Below are 13,556 nucleotides of genomic sequence, written 5' to 3' on the forward strand. Positions count from 1 at the left end.
CACAGTTAGCAGTTAGGCCTAGATAGCTTGACTAGGCCCAAATGATTGTGCAGTCCCAGCACTTCCCAGCCTGCTTTGCTGCTTCTGCTCTCGTGTGTCTTTGGCACATGACAAAGCCCCTGCCATGTCCCTGCTTACTTCCAATGCAACCTCTCTCTCTCTCTCTCTCTCTCTCTCTCTCTCTCTCTCTCTCTCTCTCCTAAGAACCAAATCAAGCAAGGTGCTCCTCTGATGCATCACTGGTTTGCGTCTAAGACAAGGTGGATTACATGGATGCTTCCCATCCTAGCACTCCTTGCCATAGGGAACAAAATACTTACTTCTTTTATATATAAATATAAAAAGACTGTCTCTTAATTTTTCATTGTTTGTTTAGGAAGTAACCTAAATATACAAACAAACAGGTCCTATTTAATTTAATAAGACATCTGCAATGCATTTCGGCTGCTGTCAGCTGAGGAACGCTTTCTGAAGTTAGCTAGATTGCTTCTCCCTCTAAATATCTAATGTATATAGGTGGTATGACTTCAGACGTGACTTCCATGCCATCATAGAGCCAAATGCACTGGGAATGACAAATTATAACTGGACCTTACTGGCTTTGCTTCTCTAAAAGGTAAAGGTACCCCTGCCCATATGGGCCAGTCGTGTCGACTCTAGGGTTGTGCGCCCATCTCACTTAAGAGGCCGGGGGCCAGCGCTGTCCGGAGACACTTCCAGGTCACGTGGCCAGCGTGACGAAGCTGCTCTGGCGAGCCAGCACCAGCGCAGCACACGGAAACGCCATTTACCTTCCCGCTAGAAAGCGGTACCTATTTATCTACTTGCACTTAAGAGTGCTTTCGAACTGCTAGGTGGGCAGGAGCTGGGACCGAAAGACGGGAGCTCACCCTGCCGCGGGGATTCGAACCGCCGACCATACGATCGGCAAGTCCTAGGCGCTGAGGTTTTACCCATAGCGCCACCCGCATCCCGTAACATTTTTTGCTTCTCTACCGTTTATTAAATCTCTCCTTGATTAAAATGTGACAGGGCTGCTGAGAGTGTGCAGCAGTCAAAGATGCTTTGCGGACAGCCTCCAGCCTATAGGTCAACACCACTTGTGCCATCCCAGTTCTCAAGGAACTATAGAAATCAGGGCTGCTGAAATCTTTCATCAGCCTTGTAGCAGATTAATCAACTAAAGCATTAGTTGAACAATAGCTGGGAGCATGATTTTAACTGAAGGAGGCAAATTTCAACTGGGCTGAGATGGGAGGGCAGATTATTTATTTTTTGAGGCCATCTTGGCTTTGTTGTGGCCTTTGTGCAAAGAGGTACTTTCTGCAAAGAGACTATCTCTAAAACATACATGGGAACTTGAGCACACATCTTCACCTAGGATCCTAAGAAGCACCTCATTTTGGCACTGGATGTAAACACACACCAACACAGGTGGTGCCAGGACAGAGCACTTCCCATGGAGGGAGGGGGAGAAACGCAGGCTGCAATGCCAGAGTGGGAAACTGCTCTGAGTCTGGCACCCTGGACCCAAAAGTGGCCAGGCCATTTTTTGACAGGTAGCTGAGTCCACCCACTGCCCACCTGTCAATCACCTGTTTCAGCCTGCATAGATTGGCGCTCTCTGTGTTATGTGAATACCAGACCAGCACCATGCCTGATGGGTGGGCACTGGTGATGTTTCAAGGGTCCCGGAGGATGTGTCTCCAGTTTCTATGACTTTTCTAAGTAGCGTATTTTCTCCTAGCCTCCTGAGCTGCTCTTGAGTGTGTACTGGATCAAGTGGCCATTCCAGGTGCAGTGGGAAAGTATCCCTCACCTCCCCACTCCTAACCCCCCAGTGCAAAGTAACTCGAGAGCAGTATAGGATGGTTTGCTAAGTTACGGTACCTTACTTTCCTCTGCCTCAAAGGGACAGTAATACTTATCAGCAATATGCATATCAAAGAAATGTAGATTAATGTTTTAAAAGGCAGACAACTACCCAACTAAGAAATCTCCAAGGGTTTGATAACTAAGAAAAAATGGCAACATAGTTAGATAATATCACCATGCTTGTTTGTTTGCTGTAGACCTGCTACCTGGCGTGCCCACCCCACCCCTCAAGAATTAATATCTAACTTCCTCACATAAAGGACACCCTGACCTGACCTGTTCTCTGCTTTCCCATAGTTCTAGGAGACCTGAAAGGCTTTGCAGATACAGATGTACCTTTGCTCTTGTTTGCCAGATTTTCAGAGGAAATGGTGGTTGATTTTTTCCTTTCCTTTTCATTTCATTTAATGCTTTGTCCCTGGAGGGAGTTTTTGTTCACTGAATATTACCAACATGGCCTTTTGGTAACCTAATTAGCAGTATCTGCATTCAGCTAACTTCCTGCTTCATTGTTTTCAAAAGCACCAGATATCTGCCTAACAATGCAACATTGATTTCTCTTCTTTTCTTCCCCTCCCCATCTTCCTTCTGAACATCAATACAGCATGAAGAGTTACTTTAAGATCTGAAAGATCACACTCAGCATTTTAAATTCTGTAGGGGACCATCACACAGTATCCAGTATTTCAGGGATGAAAATGAGACACCCTTTTGTTGTTGCAATAAGCCCCCCCCCCAAAAAAACCCTTCACTGTCTGAGCACCCCATTGCCAAAGGCTTTTCTTTGCCTGTTGTATATTAAAAGTTATATGCAGACAGACAGTTATGGGGGTGGGGTGTAAAGGAAGAACTGCACTGGCCTTTTGCACCACTGTGTGTGCCTTCACACAGTTTACACTTATCAAAAATATCCCTGAACTCTCTTTTCAGCTGCTTCTGCTGTTCTCAAGGCTGTACTCCTTGTGTTGACTTATGACTCTTTTTTTGGGAAGCATTAGCAATACCCAATGGGCTAGCTTTGATGGCACAGAGGGGCTCCATGGCAGTGGGCTACTCCATCTTTTATTATTGCATACCCTCCAACATTCATCAGAGGCAAATAGGGACGTTCTCATTCCCCCCAAACTGACCCTCCTCAATCCCCCCCGCTTCCCCCCCCTGTCCCCCCACAGGGCATTTCCACCAACATTACACCAACAAGACGCAGCACACACAACCCTCCACCACCCTGAGAAAACCCCTGAACCCAGATTTTATTTTATTCTTTGGTGGGTTTACAAAAAAAAGCACACCAATAAATACATTTTAGAAAGGAGCAAGATTGGACACAGCAATTCAAGACTGCTTGCACTTCCCTCCCCCTTTCTTCCCGCCTAGGGCAGCCCTGTCCTCTGCCTGCCCCTCAGAGCCGGCTGGTCCTGTGGGGCTGGGCTTTGGTGGCTACAACATCTCTTCCTCCTCGCCTGCTCTCCAGCAGCCACTGCAAGCTGCCCAAGGGAGGAGGCCAGCAGGGGCGGCCGGAGGGGCCACAAGATGCTCCCTCACAGCTGTCACTGCCACCATGGCCATTGCTTGGGACAAGCGCCGGCTCAGCCTCTTCCCCGAGCTCAGCAGCGACAGCACTGGCAGGGGAAACAGCGACATTCTGGGATCAGAGCAGAAGCCAGGATGGCTTTTGTAATTTCGGGACTGTCCCTGGAAAATGGGGACACTTGGAGGGAAGGCTAGTGCCTTGGGCTGTTGCTTGTTCCAGGCCAGCCCCTCGCATCCCTGATGAGGGCTGCTTCACGCACAGGTGGTGTGTTCTTCTTCACTTGTTGGTTGCCTGCCTGCAGCAAGTGGTGTTTGAGGACTTGTTTATAGGGCGACAAAGAAATAAATGCTTCTAAGGAATGAACGACTGCCCTGCATGCACAAACAAGCATGGCACAGATGCCTTGCCACAGACAAAATGATAATGCCAACCCAACCTGATGCGCGTGTTTTCCCCTCCACCAGATGTGGAGCCTCATCTTGCATTCAGCTAAGAGACATCAAGCGGCGCGAATCTGCCCGAATGAACCGAGCTGCGGTCACTGCCTGCTTCTGGCAGGAGACACTCCGTCTCGGCTGTTTGGGGGGCCGGGGGGGAAAGGGTTATCAAGGACACCCACGTGAACGACCATCGGGCGGAAAACACGTTTTGGTGGCCTTGCTCTGAGACCTCGAACCTATGCAACATTCCTTGACCTGAGCACTAAGAAGAACAGTCCGCGTGTTGCACCAGGGAGGGAAGGGAGTCACCAGGATCTCCCCGCGGAATTACTCGCCCCCCGCCCGCTTTTCTTAATGTGCAACAATCCGGATTCCCACTAGATGGCAGCAGACAGCAGCACAAACGGGCCGAGAAAGGGCGTGGTGATGCAGAATTCCCCGCAAGGCTGGTGATGGGCGATGAAGAGTGTGTGTGTGTGTGTGTGTGTGTGTGTGTGTGTGTGTGTGTGTGTTGGGGGGGGAGTTCGTCTGTCCTTCCTACCCGCCTCTTTCATTTCACCAGCGCCGCCCTCTGCGTCTCTCGTCCGTCCTGCCGCTTCCTGAAGCTCGTTTACAAAGAATGAAATAATTCAATCTGCGAGCAGCTGAGAGAGAGAGAGATGGAGAGGGCGAGCAGGAGCTGAGGGAGATTTGCAAATCTAGGGGAGAAGCAAGGGAGAGACAGAAAAGGGAGGGGGGAAGAAAGAAGGCACCGGTGCAGTGTGGGCGGAATTGGGCGCGGAGGATCGCGGGGTTGTTATGAGATGCTGCAGCCGACGCTAGTGGCGCCTGGTGCCTCGTGGGGTGGCGTGGCGGGAGGCCATCAGTAGGTGGCGCCAGAGACAATGGCAGGCAGAGCCAACTCGTTCTAGCTTTGCCCCCACTGTCCTGCGTACTGAGTAAAGGTAAAGGGACCCCTGATCATTAGGTCCAGTTGTGGATGACTCTGGGGTTGTGGCGCTCATCTTGCTTTACTGGCCAAGGGAGCCGGCGTACAGCTTCCGGGAGGTCAGGTGGCCAGCATGACTAAGCTGCTTCTGGCGAACCAGAGCAGCGCACAGAAATGCCATTGACCTTCCCGCTGGAAGGTCCTTCCCGCCATTGCACATTGACCTTCCCTACTTGCACTTGACGTGCTTTTGAACTGCTAGGTTGGCAGGAGCAGGGATCGAGCAACGGGAGCTCACCCCATCGCGGGGATTAGAACTGCTGACCTAGGCAAGCCCTAGGCTCTGTGGTTTAGACCACAGCGCCACCCACGTCTGAGCACCTACTGAGTACCGCAAGGGAAATCCTGAGATGGAGGAGGAAAGTGGTCCACTGGTGTGGGCTGACCCCACGCATACAAAATGCAAAAACACAGGCGCAGAGTGCAGAGCTGATGCAGGGATGACTTGAGGACCAAGGACTGCTGCCCCGCTCCCTCCTGCCGCCTCCTCCAGCATCTTTCCCTGTTTGCTGCCTCCTTGACTAGCACTGGGGTAGGCTGAGAAAACGTGCTCGTGGTTTCCCCAACCCAAGTCCCAGGATATTACATCCATAGGGTTTGGGGCAATAGGGGGCCACTATGTGCTCCAGTCACCAGGCCTTCCCTTTCCTTCAATTACTTCTGGAAGGGCAGCAATGAGGAAGACCTGTGTGTTGCTGAAGGAGGGGGCAGTCCCTTCTGTCTGCCATCCCATGTGGTTGGGAGAAGCAGAAGTCATTTTTCCCCAAGGCAGCAGTACAGCTTGAGCTGACCCAGCCCTGGAACGGACTCTGTGGCCACATGCAAGGGATGGATTGAGGACTCGCTCCACCAGGCAAGTGGTTCAATTTCAGTTTCCCCACAATCTGCATATAGCACTCACTCTGCCCCATCCCAATGCAGAACCTTGGAGAAAACTCTACACTGCTGCTGAGTGGAAGGTGTTGGGTTGTATTTATTTATACCAGTGTTTTCACAATTTTCACAAGGCAGCTCTCAGCTCAGATATGAACAGCCATGCATTTAAATTACAAATATAATATAATTTAAATATTTCCTTTTCAATGAGGGGGAAAGAGAGAGAGAGAATAACTGCATTGTGCCCTGTCTCATCATATATTCCATTGTTTAGATGGGGGTAAGTGTGGGAATGGTTCCTTTGTGAAAAGGAGGAGGGTTTGCTACTCACCTCCCAAATCCAGTATCTCTGGGCACCAAGTATTTTGCTGTGCTGCTGCTCAGGGGATGCAGGCCAGACTTGCACTCCTCCTGCAACTGCTTCGAGGGTTGCCTGCTTCTCTCCTCTTGAGTCAGTGCAGCTGCAGCCAGAGCCGGCAGGCACTGGAAATCTCTGGGACTTTTCTAAGCAATTGGACCTGTCAGGTTGGATTAGTTGCTGACACTGGCCAGGCTGATGCACCCACAAGGCAGACAGAGAGAGACCCAGCTGGGCAGAGTCACTCCCCATCAGCCGAAGACAGCTTGTCCCAGGATTAGAGTTGGCATGCTGTAAAATACCATGCCAAGCCATAGCTGGAAGACGGCAGTCGCCCTCCTAGGCTGTGGGGGCACGGCGGAGGTTTCCTGGGGTGGGGTAGAGTCACACAGCAACAGACATGCGTTGTGTCATGTGTCATGTAGCAGAACCTGTGTGAACTGAATGGTGATAGTCCTCATGAGGACAGGTGAGTTTCCAGGGTGATGGAGCCCACATGCCGGATGGGGGTGCTTTTCCCTCTCGGGACTAATTCTGCCATCCCTGGTTATATTTCTAAGGATTGGGCTGCACCTGATCAGGAAATGTGGGTGTAAGTCAGATATGCTTCCCAGCACAGATTTCGGGTTTAGAAAAGTGCAAAGTGCTTCCTATTTTTTTTTGTGGTAACATGTCTCAAACCATTAGAAAATGATACAAAAACAACAAAACACAGTAAAGCATGCAGCCTGTTGTATGTGTCTGAATAAGCCTGCACAAAGAAATGTTTTCAGCTGACTATTAAAGGAAATATACTGATGGCACCTGCCTGGTGCCAGTGCTTCCCTTGAGGTCATGGTGTTAACACCAGGCAGTTGGATAAGACTTCTGTGAAACACATGTTTTTACAATATTCTATGCTTACTAAGTTTTGGGGGAAAGCATTGGATTGGATAAACATGACTGTGCGGAAAAAGGTAAAATTTTCAGAGGAAAGTGTTCTTTTTGAATTACGTACCTACTGTATGGAATTTGACAACTGGACAATGTAAATGGATTCTCCGTGCCCTTACTACGGCCAAAGGACTGATATGGATGCACTGGAAAGATAAATCTAGGGCCCCTTCAGCCAATGAATTGACATTGTGACAACACTTGCAAGTTATGAATGGATTGCTTATGTGTATGGACAATATTTGGAACATGTTTATAAAAAATATAGTAGGTTATAAATATCAGTATATGTATAATAACAACATTTATATACCTGTACTGGCACCTAATATTCTAGAAAAAAAGCACTGCCTATGTGCTAGACAAGCATATATGGAATTGTAGTTGTTTGCATTTATAGTGATATAATATACATTTCCTCCTTTTTTCCTCTTTATGCACTTTTAATTTTTATTTAATTTTGTTCAATTGGAATAAAAAGCAAATTAAAAAAAATAAGGCAATTGACAGGTGAGCAACTCTACCCACTTGTCAAAGTGGTCCAGGTGGTGGAGGGCATCAGGATCTGGCCCACTGGCCAGATCCCTCCCCGACTCATAGCAGGATAGTCAGTGGACACTTATCTTTGCTTTTCATTCTGCTTTTATGATCGTGAATAGTGCCCACTTACTCCTTCTCTGAGATAACGCGGCATGACCCATCTGCCTGTGTAGGCTCCGATCATGCTGCTGTATGTCAACGGAACAATCTAGCCATTTGCCACTGAAACCACTTCACACAGGCTTTCCAGTGTGGTTGTCATGCTATGTTCACCACCTGAAAAGGTTGGCTGGCTGCGCATGATTATTTTTATCAGTACATGCACACTTAAAGGCCTTCGCTTCAAATGTCTCTTCAGACACATTTTCACTCAGCACTTCCATACAACACACTGTTTGCTCAAAAGAACACTAATGGTACCTGGCAAGGTTGCTGTATGGAATATGCTGGTGGCATACCTGCAGCGGTAGAGGAAGCTGCTCGGGCGGCGTGCCCAGGGGTGGGGCGGGGTGAGCCTCCCATAGGGGCGGGGCGAGGACGGGACCTCCGGAGTCTGCCTGCCTCCTCCCACTCCGTTGCCCTACAGTTGGGGGGAGGCAGCAGGTGGACAGTTTGGGCAGGAGAGACAAGTGGCTCAGGTGTGCTGCAGGCCCCGCGGTGAGTGCTGCCCAGCATTTTGTCACCCCCCTCAGTGGTGACACCCGGGGCGGACCGCACCCACCGCATCCCCTTCCTCTGCCCCTGCATACCTGAACACACAGGAAGAGCACTTTAGACATGCTATAAAGTACCTACATGCAGTGGTGTTGCGTCCTTTATTGGTGCCTGAGATGCACATGTGTGTGTGCACCAGACAGGCAGGGAGTGAATGAAACCTGCTGCGCCAGTCAAACCCTCACTGCTGCCAGGCTCACGGGGCTGTGCTGTTTAACCTGGCCAGCTGCCGTTGCCCTTGGTGGCTGGGGACATGGTGGCAAGGCCAGGCTTCAGGGCCAAGAGACCCTCGGTGATGGGCAGGGCAGGGATTCCTGCATGGGGGCGCCTGGCTCACCCCCCCTCCACAAAACCAGGTACCTGGGGCTATGGCTCCCCTGGCCCTCCCCACTCTACACCTCTGCTTACATTGTGACAGAATGATGGAGGGTGTTTAAGCTTCTCAGTCTTGGGAATCTCTCTCTCTCTCTCTCTTTGTGTGTTTTAATTTAGAGAGCTAGACCACATGCAGCAAATTTATGGTAACCATGAAGGCTGCTGCACAAGCAGTGTAGACATGACAGTTGCAGCAACAGGCAAAGTAGAAGTAGTCATTTTATCAGTACCAATAGGATCCAACCCACCTTGGTCACTAAAGAAATGCTGCCATCTTGTGGGATGCTTCAGAGATTTGGTGCACCTGCAGTACAGCAATAGCTTCCTCAATCTTAGAGTGGAGGGATTCAGGTGACTCCAGCATCAGCAGCAACTCAGAGTTGTCTATCTCCAGCAGCATACCTGAGATCTTTCCAGCCATGGAGGGGTGTAATGAGTGGATCAGAGGGTAGAGACATTCACCAAGCCTTTGCTTCTGCTCATGAGGAGGGGCTGCAGCCAACATGGGTGTTATCAGGGGCTCCTGTCCATGGACACGGACAGCTGCTTCTACAGCCTGATGCATTGGTAGAGGTGCCATGATGGTGCCCAGGGGCTGGACATTCCTCACAGCTGAAGTGTACTTGTACTGGGGAACACCAGGAGGATGCCCGAATGGTGCTCCGCCCCCAATTGTTTCATTCAGAGGCTTGCAAGTCGAGGTGCAGATTCACAACTCACTGGAATGTGTTTGTTGGAAGAACAAATCCTGTGGTATACAAAGCAGCATATAGGAAGAAGATAACCTCGGCCAATGCATTCCCCTAAATGATCATTTAGAAACAGTGCTGATTTTTTTATGGGTGTGAAGATGGAAGTGTCTGGGCTGAAGTGGGCAGTTCAGCCGGATGCCTCCTATGCCAATACATTTCAGGGGGATTTATTGGGCATTGGGAAGGGCACTTCTTTTCTGTATGGCCATTTGGAGATGGTCCTTGAAAACACTTTGAAAGCAACAAACCACCTTTGGTTTAATCATCATTTCCTCTAATAGCAAACTTAGCTGCTTGAGTGCCAATAGCATTGCAGCCAAAATTGGACCTCTGGGAAACAAGAGGAAGGTATTGCCATGCTTAGATGAACCCCAAGGTTTGCAGAACAGCAAAGCATTAAAAAACACTCCCTGTATGGGGCCCTTTCAACATCCCCAAGAAGGGCTGGCTGGACCCTGAACAAGTGTAAGGATACACTGCAACATTTTGTAGTTCGTAGAATCATTAGGCACACCATTGTATTCCCACTGGCCTTTGGATAGTGTTCTCGAAGCTACCAGCATGAGTTTGACCGAACTCTGGGAGGCAGTGGAAGACAGGAGTGCCTGGTGTGCTCTGGTCCATGGGGTCACGAAGAGTCGGACACGACTAAACGACTAAACAACAACAACAACAATGTGTGAGGCTATAAAATGCCTGGAGCAGGGATGGGGAACCTCTGGGCCCCCAAACATTCATGGGAGTCTCAACAACCATCAGCCTCATCCAGCATGGCCAGTGGTCAGGGATGAGGAGGGCTGGAAGCCAACAACATCTTGAGGGTCACAGATTCCCCATCCCTGGTTTATTAGTGCAGTTAGAAGTCATATAATAAATGGAAAACAACAACAATATTAATGATAATCATAATAGAATGGATTTGGTCGCACAGAGCATATAGCTGTCTATTGTTTTACATGGCTGCAAAGAGATCTCGTTAGACAAATTTTCAGCAACCTGGTGCCTTCCAGACAGTCTGTGAGTGCTAACTGGGACTGGTGGAAGCTGTAATTGAAAATGTCTGGAAGTGGAAGGCACCAGGGCTGCTGAAGGAGAAGCATGGACGGCTGCTGCTAGGAGTTGTTTTCAAATGCCGGTGTTGTTCATTGCTCCATGCAGATTTAAAGTGAAGAGGTAATTAATAAATATGGTGAAGGCTACACACACACACACACACACACTATAGCTTTAAAGCTATTCTTTCCCTGAAAGAGTTAAGCCTGGTTCCTCTCAACCCATGTCTCAGCTCAGTACACTAGAGGCAAAACCACCCCAAGGAACAGCGGGAAGCATCTGTCATGGGCCTCAGAATTGCCTTGTTTTACGCTTTTTACCTGCCTTTTTTACTAGGTCAGACTGTTTGGACATTTACATCATACTTATTCCCTCAAAGACTTACGGGCTCTGTAGTTTGCCCGCTCATAGAGATACAGTTCCCAGCAACTCTTAATAAACTGCAGTGCCCAGGAGTCTTTGAGGGAGGGAATATGATCCGAATGTGCTCTAAAGGTGTAGTGTGTGCTCAGCTAAAGAAATAAGGGTAGTGGGGAGGAATTGGGCCCACAGATTTGCTTATCCCTCCTTCAACAAAGAAAAAAAGTGGTTGGGGAGGGAAGGCCTCCCTTATATTGCCCAGATTTGGTGGGAGATCCAGTCCTGAGGGGGTCTCATCTATCCCTGCCTCAAGTTCAGGGCTGCTGGTAAAGTCCAGAGAGGGGAGGTTTCTTGTTGGTTTGTGCAGCCGCAGGAAGGGCCACTTAGCCACACTTCCTTTTGTCCCCACTGCTTTCCCCTGGCAAAAACTGCTCTTTAGCACTCAGTTGGAGCAAACGGCAATTCGAGGTTTTTGTGGGATTGCCATTTGTTCCGATCTATTGCTAAAGAATGGGCTTTCCCTTGGAAATACCTCTGGGACCTGTGCTTTCTAGGCACGGCACACGCAGAAGTGTGGACAAGCCCTCAGGCTTCAAAGAGATGTGTACAACTGAAACCCAGAGGCTGGAACAAATGCGTGCTTCCTGCTCTGCTGCCTCCTTTCTGTTGGAAGAGGAAGATGCCAGCAAGACATTGTGATGCCTGAGGCAAAGGAAAAGGAGAGGACTTTGAAAAGGGCTTCTGAAGACTGACAGCAAGTGGCTTGCCAGGTGCTCTCCTGCCCAGCATTTTGCAGAAGGCTTTGCAGGCACCATGGATCAGGTGGCTGGCAGGGCCTGCAAATCCCTTTTTGGCTGAGCCAAGGCTTTTGCCCCACATCTGATGACATGGGCGTAGCCTGGGGGGAGGAGCTGCCCACCCTAAATCAATGAAAATAAATAAAAATCAATACAAAAGTGAGGTTCTGCTCCCCCTAACAAAAGCCTGCCCTTCCCCTAACAAAAATCCTGGCTATTCCCATGTCTGATGACATTTATAATTGTTGATGATGATTTAATTTATACCCCACCTTTCCTCCCAAAGAGCCCATGGTGACAAACACATCCATAACAAAACTTTTTTATTATGATTTAAACACTCTAAAAACAGTTAAAATAGTCTAAAACAAGCTACAGTTCAAACATTCAAACTTTCCCTCATCCAGGGTTGCCAGGAACCAGCCATCAAATGCCTGGGTACACAGGAATGTTTTCAAATTCTTCCTGAAAGTCAATAGGCAGGGACACCAGGCGTAGGCCTTAGTCGAAATGGACTTGTAGGGCAAAATGGGGACTAATTTTGCTGTAAACAGAAGTTCACAGGACTGTCATTCAACTTCTGCACTAGCAAAGGGGCAGTGTCTTTCACCACAACTGGTGGCCACAGGCTCACTAATGAGGCACATCACAGCCTGATTTCTGCCCACTAAGGTAGACTGCTGCCACGCAGCCCTGTCTTCTAACACCTTGGCACTGTTCTCCACCTTCCCCCTGAGGTAGCTCCCTCACCCTGCCTTCTGGTAGGGCTGGCTTCACATGCTCAACAAGATGGATATGTTCCAGCAAGGCTCTTCTTACATGCCCACCTCTTCTCTAGATATGATCCTACTAATGCCTGCACTGTTTACCTGCAATTCACAACTTATTTCCTGGTCTATTTCCTGGCCCTGATTCTGTGAGCACCCCGCTTCCCGGTCCTTTTCTTAAGGCTGTCCTCTGAGCACGTATGGTGGCAGAGACTCCAGATCCCACCCCTGATTACAGCAGCCACTTTCCAAATGCTGCCCCTGTGCCTTCCATGCAGGTGTTTAGCAAGTGAAGCTTTTGTCACATTTTGCTTCCTTGTCTGGGAAAGCTGCACTGGCTAAATGCCTGTGGGCTACCAAAATGCCTCCCCTTTGGGCTGCCATTGGGCACAGGCGCAAGGGCAGAGGGCAGAAAGTGGGCAAATGTGCCTCTGTGCAGTTGGCCAAAGTGAAGCCATTGACCTGCTGGGAACGGAAGTCCCCCGTCCCAGCACCCCTCCCTCATCCCCAGAGCTATCAAGCTGGCCAAACAGATTGTGAGTGCATTAGCCTGCGGCTGGCTGGCTAAGTGGCTCTGAGCAGTGGGCTTGCCATTGCTTAGACACACTTTGCCAGGCAGTGCCTGGGGAGGACGGATGAATTATTCAGACTGCATCCTTCCCGCTCCCCCCCCAGCACCACTTCTGCTCTGGGTCTGAGATACTCCCCATATTTTGAGATCCTCTAACCTCCCTCAGGGCATCCCTGGGCACATGTCCAGCCTCTTAGGGAAGGAGAAGTGGTTGGGTGTGTCGGAGTGTGTGTATGGGTGGGGTGAACGGGGGGATGGGGTGCGTTGGGGTGGGCAGAGGGGGGTGAGGTGGCTCCTTCTCTGTCCCCTTGCCTTTCACAAGCCAGTGACTCTAGAGCGGTGAAATCAGTCGTGAATGTGCAAAATCACACCCACTCTCAGCGTGTGGTGGGGACAGAAGAGAATTAATGCCTGTAGCTGTCAAGGATGCAGGGCCAGGAAGGTGGTGGGTGGTGAAGACAAGGCGGTGTGGTCTGGAGGAAAAGATGGCAACAGATGGCAACAGAGAAAAGGCCACCAGAAGAGGTAGGCAAAGGGGTCTCTGAAGAAGGGGGCACCTTTTTATACAGCTCCTATTTCTATGGCTGCTTCTCACAGGGAAGTGTATCATACTCTGCAACATT

General features: G+C 49.6%; 1 long non-coding RNA gene across 1 annotated transcript in view; it reads right to left on the reverse strand.

The window, feature by feature from the left end:
• LOC310752332 overlaps positions 1–13,556 on the reverse strand; it is a 182,761-nt gene that overhangs the window by 119,396 nt on the left and 49,809 nt on the right. The gene's annotated exons all lie outside the window — the stretch shown is intronic.

Source organism: Podarcis filfolensis, assembly GCF_964270895.1.
Source record: "Podarcis filfolensis genome assembly, chromosome: 17".
Taxonomy (NCBI): Eukaryota; Metazoa; Chordata; class Lepidosauria; order Squamata; family Lacertidae; genus Podarcis; species Podarcis filfolensis.